General features: G+C 36.3%; 1 protein-coding gene and 1 long non-coding RNA gene across 2 annotated transcripts in view; one reads left to right on the forward strand and one right to left on the reverse strand.

Moving 5' to 3' along the window:
• The window catches only part of LOC116169672, a 44,607-nt gene that overhangs the window by 22,057 nt on the left and 8,487 nt on the right, over nt 1–14,063 (reverse strand). The window lies entirely within an intron of this gene.
• LOC116169676 lies at nt 290–3,800 on the forward strand. The gene is made up of 5 exons (XR_004145032.1): nt 290–1,776; nt 2,143–2,567; nt 2,620–3,266; nt 3,344–3,446; nt 3,747–3,800. It is a non-coding gene; the product is annotated as an uncharacterized LOC116169676 (long non-coding RNA).

Raw genomic sequence — 14,063 nt, forward strand, 5'->3', positions numbered from 1 at the left:
CGTAAATCTAGAGGTTTACCATCAAGTGGTAGAGTGCAAGCTGGAAGACCTTCCAATAAGGAGCGCGTTAAACGCAAACATAATATTAGTTTAAATATTTCACAAAATGAACGCCAAATTACATTAGATTTTATTTTTAAAAGAGTAAATTTGTAGCTTAGAATAAATAAAAATGAAACAAATTAAAATTAAATATTGTCGTTTCCGAGCAGTTTTTTTAAAATTATTTGATGTACTGAAATAAAAATAAAACTGGAATAAATCAAGTTACAAATTCACTAAAACACTAAAATCATAAAAATAAAAAAAATCTTAGGTCACTATATTTTTGATTTAATTCCTACACAAGTTTTACATTATGCATAATGAACGATAGAGATATGGTTGGAGCCGACAACGAAACTGAGTTTAGACATACATTCGCATGCACTACAAAATACTGTATACATTAAGCACCGTCATTATAGTGTGATCTGTAGCGAACGATGGATTAGCAGACTACCTATTGGGTATACCATCGCCAAAGCATTGAGCACTGCAGAAAATGGACCGCTCTGTGCTGTACAATACATTGGCAATACGCGTCCAGGACTCAATAAAAAATATAACTCAGTGACATGGAAATTGCAACACCAAGGAGTTGATTAAAATTTAAAAGAAAAAGGATGAAATATAAACATATTTTTATTAATAATAATAGTAGTCTCTCCCTATTGGTTACGCACTCCCTCACGCTTTGTAGCATCGATTTTAGCAGACTGCCGATTTCCTCTTGAGGTATTGTGTCCCAAGCAACTGAAGCAACTTGTAATTCATTGTGTAGAGCTTGCAGCGTCTGCGGAGGATGCGGTAAGTTCATCAGTCTTCTCTTCATAATGTCCCAAGCTTGCTCGATAGGCAATATACTGGGAGATCTGGGTGGCTATGGCAAGAAATTGACATTATCATGTGCAAATAAGTCCATAGAACGTCTTTCAATATGGGGATGGGCATTATTCTGCTGGAAAGGTGCGTCTTCCAACTGGTGAAGAAATGGAAGAATATCAGGTTCTATCACGTTATCCACATATCGCTGGGGAGTCATATTACCTTGAATGAATAACAAACGAGCCCTACTCCCATAAGTTATAGTACCCCATACCATAGTCCCCCATAGTGCACATGCCTCATAACAGACAATTCAACATTGCGACGTTCCCCACGTCTTCGGATGCCCTTCATACGGCCATCATGCATACCCAAACAAAATCGGGATTCATCACTGAACACCACTCAATGCCACTCTAGGTTCCAGTGCAGTCGCAACCTACACCACTCCAAACGCTGCTGGCGGTGTTGAGGTGTTAATGGTAACAAAAGATGTGGCCGATAGGATTGCAAGTCTTAAGCTCTGATTCTGCGGTAAACCGTTCGAAGTGTTACAGGACGACCTTCGTTAGCTAACAATTAATCGGCAATTGACCTGGTACTAGAGAATCGGTCTCTTGTTGCCATAAGTCAGATGGCGATCCCACACTTCAATTGTTCTTTTTCGCCCCCCCCCTTTCCTGCCCCCTCCCTTTCCTCTCTACGACGATCCTGCCCCTTCCCAAATCCAGGCCCGATTGCAGCGAATCATGGTGGATTGGCTTCGGTTAAGGTAACTTGCAATTTTTGTGAACGAAAAACCACCTCCGCCCAAACCAACAATACGACACCTGTCGACTTCTCTTAATTCGTGGCACCCGGAAGATGACTGGTTGACTATAAAAATTACAATTGTCAAGGAACATTATGGTGAGTTCTACTAGAAGATAATGCTCATTCTATAAATAATATTCATGGATGTAGATATCTAGCTACTTTCCTTTTTATAACTGATTATGGCAGAAGTTTCGAATTTATATTTTAATTATCTTGATTCAAGTGCAATTATTTTTTACACTGATACTACTACAGCCTTAAAGTGTGTGATGTTTTTTTGTACTATGTTTAAATAATTTCATGCTCTTGCTAATTAAAGGGGTCAGTTCTGTTAGATTTTTTTTATAATGGCCCGGCAGTTTGTCTTTGGATGAACGTGTACTAAACAATACCGAATTGATACCTTATATCCGCAAATTTGTCACAAACTTTGTAAAATTAAGTTTGATTACATTTCAGTATCTTTTGAACGAGGTATGACGGACGTCATCAGATTTCAAAAAGGTGCACGATCGATCAGTGCTTCTGAAACGGAAGAAAGGGGTGCTGGCCGTAGAGTTCTGCGCACGAAGAGGCGATCATCATCGTCAGCAGAGAGCACTGAGAGGTCATATCCGCCCACCCACCAAAATAGCAAGAAATTCACCTAGGAAATCTCCTAGAAATCAAGGCTTTAAAAGAAACCTACTTATACAATCTACCTACCCTTCAGTGACACCTCATTCTTTGGGACCCTCCACCTCAACAGCACCCTCAACATCAATAAGGGCATTACCATCAGCACCATATAAAAGTGTGTGATATTTCAAAAAAATCACACTTTTGTGTATCGGATAAACCAGTGACTCTGGAAACATTGGCGCTTGGAGTTTGCCACTTATCGAGTAAGTCTTAAAAACTAATGAATACAATAAAAATTAATTTTTTTATTTTTAGAATCTGTACAACAGTTGAGTGGCAGGCTGAAAGAATTCCGTATGGAAATTGAAAGTAAGGTTTTAGATAAGGACAAGACCCAGCAAAATTTGGAGGAAACAGAAGAGGAAGAATGTGTATTTCAATTACCACTAAAAAAGATAGAAGATTTACGAGTCTTTGAAGAGAAGCTCAAAGAAAAGGAATTTTTGGGAAATATTGTATGTATATATTACAATTAATGGGTACGTTACGCTAATAAGCCCCCCAGGTATGATCATGAACATGCTGGAACCACTAAATGTAGTTATTCGTGAAGTCTCAGATGGATTTGCTCCACCTGAAAACTTTGAACGCCCTTCATTACAAAACTTGTGTTTGTTTTTCTTTCGCGGTTCTCAAGTTATCAGGGGATTTAATTTAATCATTATTGCGACATTTCATAAACAAATTCAACAGAACTAACAACTAATGTTTTTTAAAACAGCTAAAAATTTTGTCGCAAAACGACGCAAAAACGAATGTCTCAAAGACTGCCCGAAGTACCCTCCAGCGATTAATGGACAATTCTTTGGCGCAAAAATTTAGCTGGAAGGGTCAACAAAGAAAGGACCAAGTGGAGAGCAAAGAATGTTTTTGGAAGCTCCTCATGTGTGATCTCATATACAGTAAGTTTTTTTTTATTTTTTACAACGTACCATTGTTAAAAGTGACAATCAAGTGTTAATTGCCATTCCTTTTTCAGAGTGTGTAAAAGTTATTTGGCCAAAAGAAAACAATTTAAAGAAAAAAATAGAAGCCACGTTGTCCACCTTTCTTGCACAACAAGGATCCTTATATTTAAAAAGGTAATTATATTTAATTTAAATATTAAAATTCTTGTAGTACTTTATGTATTTTATAACTTCTTGGTTTAATGTGGTGAGAATTTCTTTTCATTCAACATACATATCAACAAAACTGTTGTACCCAAACTTTTAGAAGATTTACTTGAAAGTTTGCTCTCTTGTGTTATAGTTGCAAAAATTGGTAGATTGTAATTTTATGAGCAGTAAACCTAATCAAGATTCTTGCTAAGTGTAGAAAGTGAAACACAATAATAACCGAATATTTGATTATAGAACTAAACAGTTTTCTCTTGTTGTTAGGTCAAGCATTACAATGGAGCCTAGCAAAGAAGACGTTGAATTAGAATAAGGAGAATGCATGTATTATTTTTATTTTGTTGTTATATTTTATCAATTAATATTAGTATTTTGTATGTATTTATTTCATATTTTTAAGCAATTAATATCTATATTTTTAATATTTTGTACATATTTTGTAAATATTTTAAATGTATTTTGTTTATATTTGATTATAAAATAATATTTACTTTTTTCTTATTTAATAAATGTTTTAAATGTCTTTTGAATCTATTTAATATCTTTTTTATATGAGAAAAATATTATATTAATAGAACAAAAAGGTTTACTCAGAATGTATTAAATATATACTTTATACATTTTTAACAATATATGCAATATCTATTAAATATATTATGTGTGCTACTTGGGATAGTGTATCCAGCGCCCTTAAGACACCAATTAAAACAAAAGCAATCTATACAGCCGCCCATTGTGTTGAAGTAATGGATAATAATAATGTCGCTGTACGTGAAGCATTGAAGAAAGACTTGAAGACATTTATCAATTTGTCCAAAATAAATTTAAAATCGAATGAGAAGTCCAGACCACCTTGCTTTGATGGTCTTATTCAAACTATTATTAACGATATGATTCAAATGTATAATGAACTGAAAAGTTATAGTGGTCAAGAAAAACAAGACGAAATAGATTTTGTGATGACTGGTAGATTAAATCAGGACACCATTGACAACAGCAATGAAACAAAAAGGAGGCTGTAATAGAAATCTGAGTGCACGAGAATTTAAATATTCTTTCCGTTCAATGTTCATATATGTATTACACCAGCATTAATGGAATCAGGTGATACTGCCACCTGTGAACCGGACTGGGCAACACAGATCTAGATAAATTTAATTGTGATACATGCAATAAGATGCTTTTGACAAACAATATGCTCGAAGATAGAGAAAAACTTCTAATTTTGGAAAAAACTATGGGTTCCAAAATCATTTTCCGTTAAAAGCACCCTCTAAAACAATGCAATTGTTTTGTGAAATTGCTTTGAAACAGTTTAACAAGTACTTACATCGAAAAGTGCGCATGATCATTAAGTTGCTACAAAATTGTGAAGACTTCAATAGTAAGGATTTAATTCATCGAATTGACAGACTATTGACAGAATTAAAGCACCAAATTGGGATGAGAAGGAAACCATAGATGATGAATTAGACGAAGGCCATTTACATCTATCAGCAACGGACCACGACCAAGGCGATTACGCTATATTTAATATGAATGAGTTTGTTAATCAAAATTAAGAGACTTTGGAATTAAACTTTTCTACCAAAATTACAGGATATATTATCGAAAGCGACCCGTACCTACGTAAACATTCAGTTACATAAAGATGAATGTGTCATAATTAGAAAGCCATCATAGTGTTGGCTGTTGGATGATTCCAATGGAAGGATCAGCACCGTTTGTCTACGACAGTTTATTATAAAGTCAGAAAATAAAATGAGAAAAACCAAACAACAAATTGGAGAATTTCCATAAAGATCCGCTGATATCCAGAGGATGTCCAAAGATGTCCTGTGAGTATATCAAAGGGGTGTATGGAGTACAAAATTTCATCTACGATTTCCCCCTCGGCGAACGCTATGCTATATGGCACACAACTCTAGGGATGTACTAAGGACCGCATTCAAACATTCCAAAGTGAAGCTCTCCATTAACATAGTTGGTACACCGTGGTTTGAACTATGAAAAGTGTTGCAAAGTTACACCGCTCTACTTTCAATAATGCTCAATGTGGTAATATAGAAACACATTATTTATTGCCTCATTCTAATCTAGTTTGTAATGTTATTTTAATGTCATTTCCTATATTGTCATTGCCAATAATTTTGTTGAATAAAACCGTTTATTCTAAAGGTTTTATCTATATCAATTTATTCAACAAAATAAAATAATGGAAAAGTTTCTGAAACCCATTCGATTGGATATTGATCCATCAGTTAGTTCCGCCTCCAAGGAATGGGAGCACTGGCTCCGAACCTTTGAGAACTTCCTCTTGGCATATACACCGACCGAAGAAGAAGATTTGCTTCTTTTTGCACCCAGTAAGTTGAATTTGCTAATCAATCATGTGTCTTCAAGGGTATACTCATATATCAGTGAGTGTTCAACTTATGACGCTGCTATCAGCGTACTAAATACGATTTTTATCAAACCTAAGAATATTATCTACACTAGGCACATGCTAGCTACTAGAAAGCAACTTAATGAGGAAAATATCGATGCATACATACAGGCCTTAAAACTATTATCTAGAGAATGCCAGTTTCAAAGCGTGGACGCCGAAACTAATCGATCTGACAATATACGTGACGCATTTATTTCGGGAATCCAGTCAAATAAGATAAGACAGCGATTACTCGAGAATCTGACGTTAACCCTCGATGAAGCGTACAATCAAGCATTATCCTTAGAGATGGCAGAGATTAATTCCCAACAATACAACGTTATTGGCTTAAACGCTGTTCAACAACTTGGAGGAGGAGTATCACAGCCTGAAGATCAGTGCGAGGAACATACCGTCGCAGCTTGGCCCTCTTACAAGAGCTCTTACAAAAATAAACGAAAATGTTTCTTTTGCGGAAGTGGACGCATTCATCACCGAAAGGAGTGTCCTGCTGTCAACCAATCCTGTCAACTTTGTGATAAGAAGGGACATTTCGCGATAGTGTGCCGCAGTAATAAGCCAAATAATGCTGCAGTTTTGGAACGAGGAGAAAATACTTCAGCATGTATAGGTATTGTAGCAGCTTCTCCCAGCTCTTTAAAGAAAGCAACTGTAATAGCATATATTCAAGGAGTCCGAGCTGAAGCACTGATTGATACAGGTAGTAGTTTGAGTTTCATAGATGAATCGTATTTTAATTTGTTACGACTTAAAAAGAAACCTAGTAACCAATGTATTTCAATGGCTTCAACCTCTCTAACATCACAAGTTGCAGGAGAAACCTGGGTATCTGCTAAAGTCGGCCAGTACGATTATCAAAATTTACATTTACTGATAGTGAAGGATTTGTGCGCTGATTTAATTATAGGTCACGATATTCTTAAAAAGCATTCTTCTCTTGAATTAAATTTTGGTGGAACGAAAGAACCTATCAAAGTGTGTGGAGTTGCGGCAGCTTCTGTACCTGCGGTACCCTTATTTTCAAATATTTCTTCTGATTGCAAACCTAATATTGCTATAAAGTCTCGAAGGTATAGCGAAGATGACAAGAAATTTATAAAAGAAGAAATACGAAAACTGTTGATGGAAGGGATCATCGAAAAAAGCACCTCTCCCTGGAGAGCTCAAGTTTTAATTACGAAGAATGCAACTCATAAAAACCGTCTTGTAATCGATTATTCACAGACAATAAATAGGTATACGCTGCTGGACGCATATCCTCTTCCAAATATGGAAGAATTAGTATCTAATATATCGAATTATTCTATATTTAGTGCAATCGATCTGCAAAGTGCTTACCATCAGATCCCAATCTTATCCGAAGAACGACTATATACTGTTTTCGAAGCGCACGGAAACCTCTATCAATTTCGCCGAATTCCGTTTGGTGTAACTAATGGAGTGTCAAGTTTTCAAGGAGTTCTTGATTGGATCATTAGAGAGGAAGAATTGGAGGGAACATACGTCTATTTGGATGATATAACCATTTGCGGCAAAACTTTACAGGAGCATGACAAGAATCTCGAGAAATTTATGGCAGCCGCTTCCAAATATGGGCTGACTATTAACAAAGAAAAAAGTAAGTTCTCTCAAAATGCAATTAATATCCTGGGTTATCATATAAAGGATCATGTAATCAGACCGGATCCCGACCGCCTTCGACCACTTATTAGTATGCCGCCGCCCCATGATTTACCTTCATTACGAAGAGTTATGGGTTTGTTTGCCCACTATAGCAAATGGATACCAAGATTTTCGGAAAAAGTTCACGCCTTATCAAACACAAAGAATTTTCCATTAGGGAACGAACTTGTACAACGCTTTGAAGAGCTCAAATCTGATATTGCAAAATCAGCTATTAACGCTATAGATCATAACGTGCAGTTCACTGTCGAAACAGATGCTTCGGATCATTCCATAGCGGCAACCTTATCCCAGGCTAACCGACCGGTTGCATTTTTCTCAAGAACACTAAATAAAAGTGAACACAACCACGCTGCTATAGAAAAAGAGGCATATGCAATTGTCGAATCGTTAAAGAAATGGCGTCATTTCCTCATTGGCAAACCATTTCGTCTTATTACTGATCAACGATCTGTATCCTTCATGTTTAATAATAAACTATCAAGTAAAATTAAAAACGAGAAAATACAGCGCTGGCGTCTGGAATTAGCGCCATTCAAGTATGATATTGTGTACCGACCAGGAAAGCAGAATGATGTTGCAGATGCATTGTCGCGTGTTTGTGCTAATATGCAGACTCGCTCTGATAAACTCATTTCTTTACATGACGCATTATGCCATCCTGGTGTTTCGAGAATGACACATTGGGTGAGATCGAAAAATTTGCCTTTTTCTGTAGAAGAAATCAGGAAAACGACTAATTCATGTCGCGTCTGTTCAGAAATAAAACCTAAATATTTTAGGTCTGCTACGCCTGGTCCTGGTTTGGTAAAAGCTACCTCGCCATTTGAAAGATTAAGTATTGATTTTAAAGGACCAGTTCCTTCTAATACGAAGAATAAGTATATACTCACTATTATCGATGAATATTCACGTTTCCCATTTGCCTTCCCATGCGCTGACATGAGCTCTAAGACAGTAATCAAATGTCTTAATGACATATTTATGCTATTTGGTATGCCGTCTTATCTTCATTCAGATAGAGGGACTTCATTCGTTTCTTCGGAGGTAAAAGATTTTCTAAATTCACGAGGAATAGCTACAAGTAGGACTACCCCGTACAATCCTCGGGGAAACGGTCAAGTTGAACGATTAAACGGAACCCTTTGGAAGACAATCCTGTTGGCATTACGATCAAAGAACTTATCAGTAGATAATTGGGAAAAAGTATTATCACAAGCTTTACATTCGATACGATCCCTTCTGTGCACAGCTACAAATTGTTCGCCGCATGAGAGGATGTTTAAACATACAAGAAGATCTTCTAATGGGGTCTCGCTACCAACATGGTTGACGAATTCGGAACAAGTTCTAATGCAGAAATTCAATCGCTCCAATAAATACCAACCACTTGTGGAGGAAGTCACACTGCTTCATGTAAACCCCGATTACTCTTATGTTCGCCTTGCAGATAGTCGTGAATCGACTGTTTCAAATCGTCACTTAGCACCATTGAATCAAGAAGGTGAAAGAATTCCGGATATGATCAACATAGAACAGCCAGAAACTTCTGATTCAGACCAATCACCTGTAGAGCAAGTTGGCGAACCAAGATCGTTTTTGGATTCAGAAAGTGAAAGAATAGAACAGCCAGTAACTACTGATTCAGACTAATCGGCTGCAGAGCAAATTGAATCACCATCGAATTTTATTGACGAAGCGATTTCACGAAGATCAGTTAGGGAACGTAGGCTCCCAATCCGTTACAATGATTATATTTTAAAATGATGTGTGGATGAATGTGGTAATATAGAAACACATTATTTATTGCCTCATTCTAATCTAGTTTGTAATGTTATTTTAATGTCATTTCCTATATTGTCATTGCCAATAATTTTGTTGAATAAAACCGTTTATTCTAAAGGTTTTATCTATATCACTCAAGCTGACGACAAGTGTTTAAAAATGATCGTGTCATTTTTAAAAATTCTCGGTCGTGACCAGCTTTTCCTCCAACAATATTATCCTAAATGTTAACAGTAAAACTAAAAGTTTTTGAAGCTCTTCAGTAAAAAACGGTAAAAACAGACCCAATTGTCTCGAAATATTACAAAAAAACTATTCAAAAATCAAAAAAATATGCTACTTGTACATTTTGTGAGCCATGCACCAAGAATCATTAAACATTTGCTTAGTGTACAAAATGCCCTGAAACAATCAAAAAATTATTCGTCAACAGCAAATCCTCAGGCAGTAAAAATAGGAGACAGGTAAGATGAACCAAAATTAATTTTGTTGTATGGCTGCTTATTTTGGTATTTGTTCATTAACGACCACCAAATTATATCTGGGAATTCTTCTACCATTTCAATGAAAAGAGATTCTGAAGCTGTAATTAGTAGAACATCATCTTCCGGTATTAAGCAAAGTTCCAAGTTTTGTAAATCGACCGAAGGCAACATCAAAGCTTTCCAATTTTTTTGATTTGATGGATACTGAACAACAGATATTGTTAACACGAGTTTGCTTTGTATGGTGGAGACATTTCATTCACATTTAGCGAAAATGATTACTTCCTTATATTTTTGAGACAATTGCGGCCTTGTTTCCAGCCACCCTCGAGAATCAGTTGATAAAAATACAAAAATAAATAGTGCAAACGATAATATATGTACATTTTTCAGAAAAAGAAGATGAATTACAAAGTATTGTATTGAAAAGAGAGGCATTCATTATACAGCCACTGCATTTTGCAGCATACATTTTAAATCCGAAACTAAAGGAACGTAAATTAACTGATTCTCAAAAAAGTCTGACATTGGAGTGCATTATTACAATTGGCACAGATCTACACATACACAGATTGCTAACCTTATGCATTTTTTGGGAAACAAATTTAGGTATACTTAAAAGCGCCCTCTATTGCGGAGCAGTATAAACATGTACCGTTTAAAACTGTAATATGACTCTTATGGATTTATGCATTAGATGTCGCTGCAATAATTTGAAGCGGTAAAGTGTGCATAATTCGAATTCGTTACTCGTTATTTTTAGCATTTGATATTTGTAATCGGTGAATTTATTTTGTGATTTGTTTCGGACTAGTTGTTTCAGTTTGTTATTGTTTAATTAATTTGTTGCTTGCGCGCCTTTCGTTTATAAGTTTCTGCATCTATCTATACTGACGATTGTTGTATCTTACCTATTGGAATAGTCTTTGAGGTAGGTAAGTACCTATAGTAACATTAATTAATTTAAATTAATTAATGGTCAGGTACTATTTAAAGCTACCTGCCGCCCCGCCAAGCGATTGTGCAAATATTTCTTCCAACTATAAACGGTTTTTCCGTTCACCGTTTCACTCTTGTCACTTCACTAAGCTGCATTATCTGCGTAGGCACGTGCAGGCAATGTAATTTGATCTCCAAAGACTTTTGATGTGGAAATATTAAAGCACCTATTTAGATTCTTGTTACCATGCCTGCGAGAAGAGGTTCAAAGCGATCCTACTTTGGGTGCCCTTCTACTTGGAAGATTTCCCCAAAAATGAATCTATCATGCGAGAATAGCGGGAATAGTATGCTGTTTGCTCTTCAACATGAAGAATTAAGAAATAAATGTATATGCGAAAAACATTTTTATCATGGGGCTTTATCAAATAGCACCCTCCACAGAACCAGGTTGAATCCAAATGTAATTCCTGTGGCGCACAATAGAGAAGATCTTGTTGTTAACTTTCCCGCCCAATCGTACAAACTATAGCTGCTTCTTCGAGCATAAACAAACGCCATACACCAGAACCTCTCCAAACATCGTGTTCATCAACGTCCTCGTCGGTACAGCGCAATTTGGATATCATATATGTATATATACGTATTCTAAATCTTATCGGCGTGGTAAAGAGTGTAAAGTTAATTATGGCAGAGATATACATAGTTTTTAAGTATACCTTTGCGGTTAGGAATCTGTCAAGACTTTTAAAGCCGCAAATAGTTTCCGCCAACTTCAAAAAACCTTCACGATTCTTTAAGAACCTGCCCTATGTTACCTCCTATCATATCATATCACTGTAATAATACGAATATTAAGGAATTCGAATTGTGCAAACTTTAGCGCTTTAATTTTGTTTCAACGACATCTAACGCATAAATCCATAAGCGTCATATTACAGTTTTAAACGTTACATGTTTATACTGCTCCGCAATAGAGGGCGCTTTTAAGTATACCTAAATTTGTTTCCCAAAAAATGCATAAGGTTAGCAATCTGTGTATGTGTAGATCTGTGCAATTGGTAATGGTATGAATATTGATGAGGAAGAAATAATACGAGACTATGTTAACTACAACAATAACCTAGAAGACGACTGTGAACTGTGATGATGGAGTCACATATGGAAAGCAGCTAGTTGTTGCAACCCCATAGCTTGGTGGAAGGAAAGCAATAAGGGAGGAAAACAGGGAAAATAAAAAAAAAAGCTGGAAGAAAGTAAAACTAGAAAGAAAAAGACTAAAAAACAAGAATCAGATGAGTCAAATCAATAAGATCAAATTCCTGAATAGGTACGCCAAATTAGATGATTCCATTTGGAAAGTAGAAATCAAGGATGTAGCTGAAGAAAAAGAAAACATAAAGCCGATTGCTATAATTAGTCAGCTAAAAAGTGGATATTACGTTTTGGTTTCTTTTATGGGAGGAAAACGAAATGCGCAGAGATCTATGTATGCATCATTCAAGAGATCATTAATCAGGATAATATTGGCGTTATGGCTTTAAATTGCATGGGCAATAATACAACTACATTAATTGTTGCTAATGAAAAGGATATTTCTCGTATATCTTTGAAACAAATCTCAAATTACTGGAATTTTGGATAATCCAAAGATAGTTACAATGGGAGAAAGATTAAGATATTTTAAGTTACCTATTACCAGTCTACAGGAAAAGAAAAAACTTTTTTAGTAAAATCTAATTACTTAGGACTTAAGTTTACTGTGTTTTTGATTATGTTAATTAGGCTTGCCAGACTGCCTCATTCAAATGCAATTAATGAACGAATGTTCAGTTTGATGTTTCAAGCTTGGGGAAAAGATAGAAGCCAATTATCTTTGAAAACCATTGAAGCCGATATCATGGTGAAACATAATTATGGAAAAACTTGCAAAGGATTCTATAACTATGTCTTAGAAAATGAAAAATTACTAAACACTATCACATCCGATGAAAAATACGTAGAATAATGTTTTAATAGATATAAGTATATATATGTATTATAATATACAGGGTGATTCCTATAGTACCTGCCACCGTTTGGGAGCGTATAGGGGGTGCCTAGGGGAGTATTTTGATATAGGACACTTGGGGTCGGAAATCTAAAATAAGGGCGCCAGAACCAAATTTATCTTCTGGAATTTCACGCCTGTATGTAGGCAACCCAACCGACCGACGTTTCGCGCGGAGCGATGCAGAGCGAGTTAGCGCGAGGAAGCGACATGGGAGGGAAGGAGGGAAAACGACAGTCAAAAGCAATAACGTTTACAAGTGTTCAACGTGGCCACCGTTGTTCTCAATGCACTTCCTACATCTAGCCAACTATTATTATACTATTGCCATAGTGTTTATTCACTTGATACGCGTCGTTGCAGACGGGATTTCGTGGGTTTAAACAAAATTCTGATCAAGTGTCAGCCACACATCGCCGCCTGAGATCGCTCCGTGTGCACCGCCGGCCGGTTGGGTTGCCTACCTACAGGCGCGAAATTCCAGAAGGTAAATTTGGCTCTGGCACCCTTATTTTAGATTTCCGACCCCAAGTGTCCTATATCAAAATACTCCCCTACGCACCACCTACACGCTCCCAAACGGTGGCAGGTACTATAGGAATCACCCTGTATGTATAACAGATGTTTTTGCACTTCAGAGACGAGCTGTAAGGATACTTGACTCTGTACCCTATAGAGACGAATGCAGGAAATCATTCCGTTCGCTTAAAATATTAACGCTGCCATCCATATACGTGTTGGAATGTATTTTTTATTATACCTGAATCACAATCTCTGTTTTAAACACTCAAATGCGTGCGAAAAAGGGCCTTTAAAACACACGTGCTTTAAAGTTGCTAAGTAACGATACTTCAAGTGTGACTTTTGAAACTGTCATCTGGATGCAATAAAAATAGTATATTAAGTATGGAGAACGGTAAGGGATTTTTACCGTTCGAAGACAATTGTTTGGAGGAGGAGCGAAGCGACGACTCCAATTATTGTCTGAGAACGGTAACCCTTAACGTTCGACGTGCTTATAACATTTTTTGCGCGATCGAAATTAAATTTATGCAACCAATATAAATATGCACTAAGAAATTAACGAGCAGAATAAATCGAAATGATCGAAGTGGTATGGTGTATATCACTAGGTAACCAGTTTATTTGTCAAAATTGAAGTTAATAATTTCATAAAAATGTGCATGTGT

This window comes from Photinus pyralis, unplaced genomic scaffold (assembly GCF_008802855.1).
Source record: "Photinus pyralis isolate 1611_PpyrPB1 unplaced genomic scaffold, Ppyr1.3 Ppyr1.4_LG4, whole genome shotgun sequence".
In the NCBI taxonomy this organism is placed as follows: Eukaryota; Metazoa; Arthropoda; class Insecta; order Coleoptera; family Lampyridae; genus Photinus; species Photinus pyralis.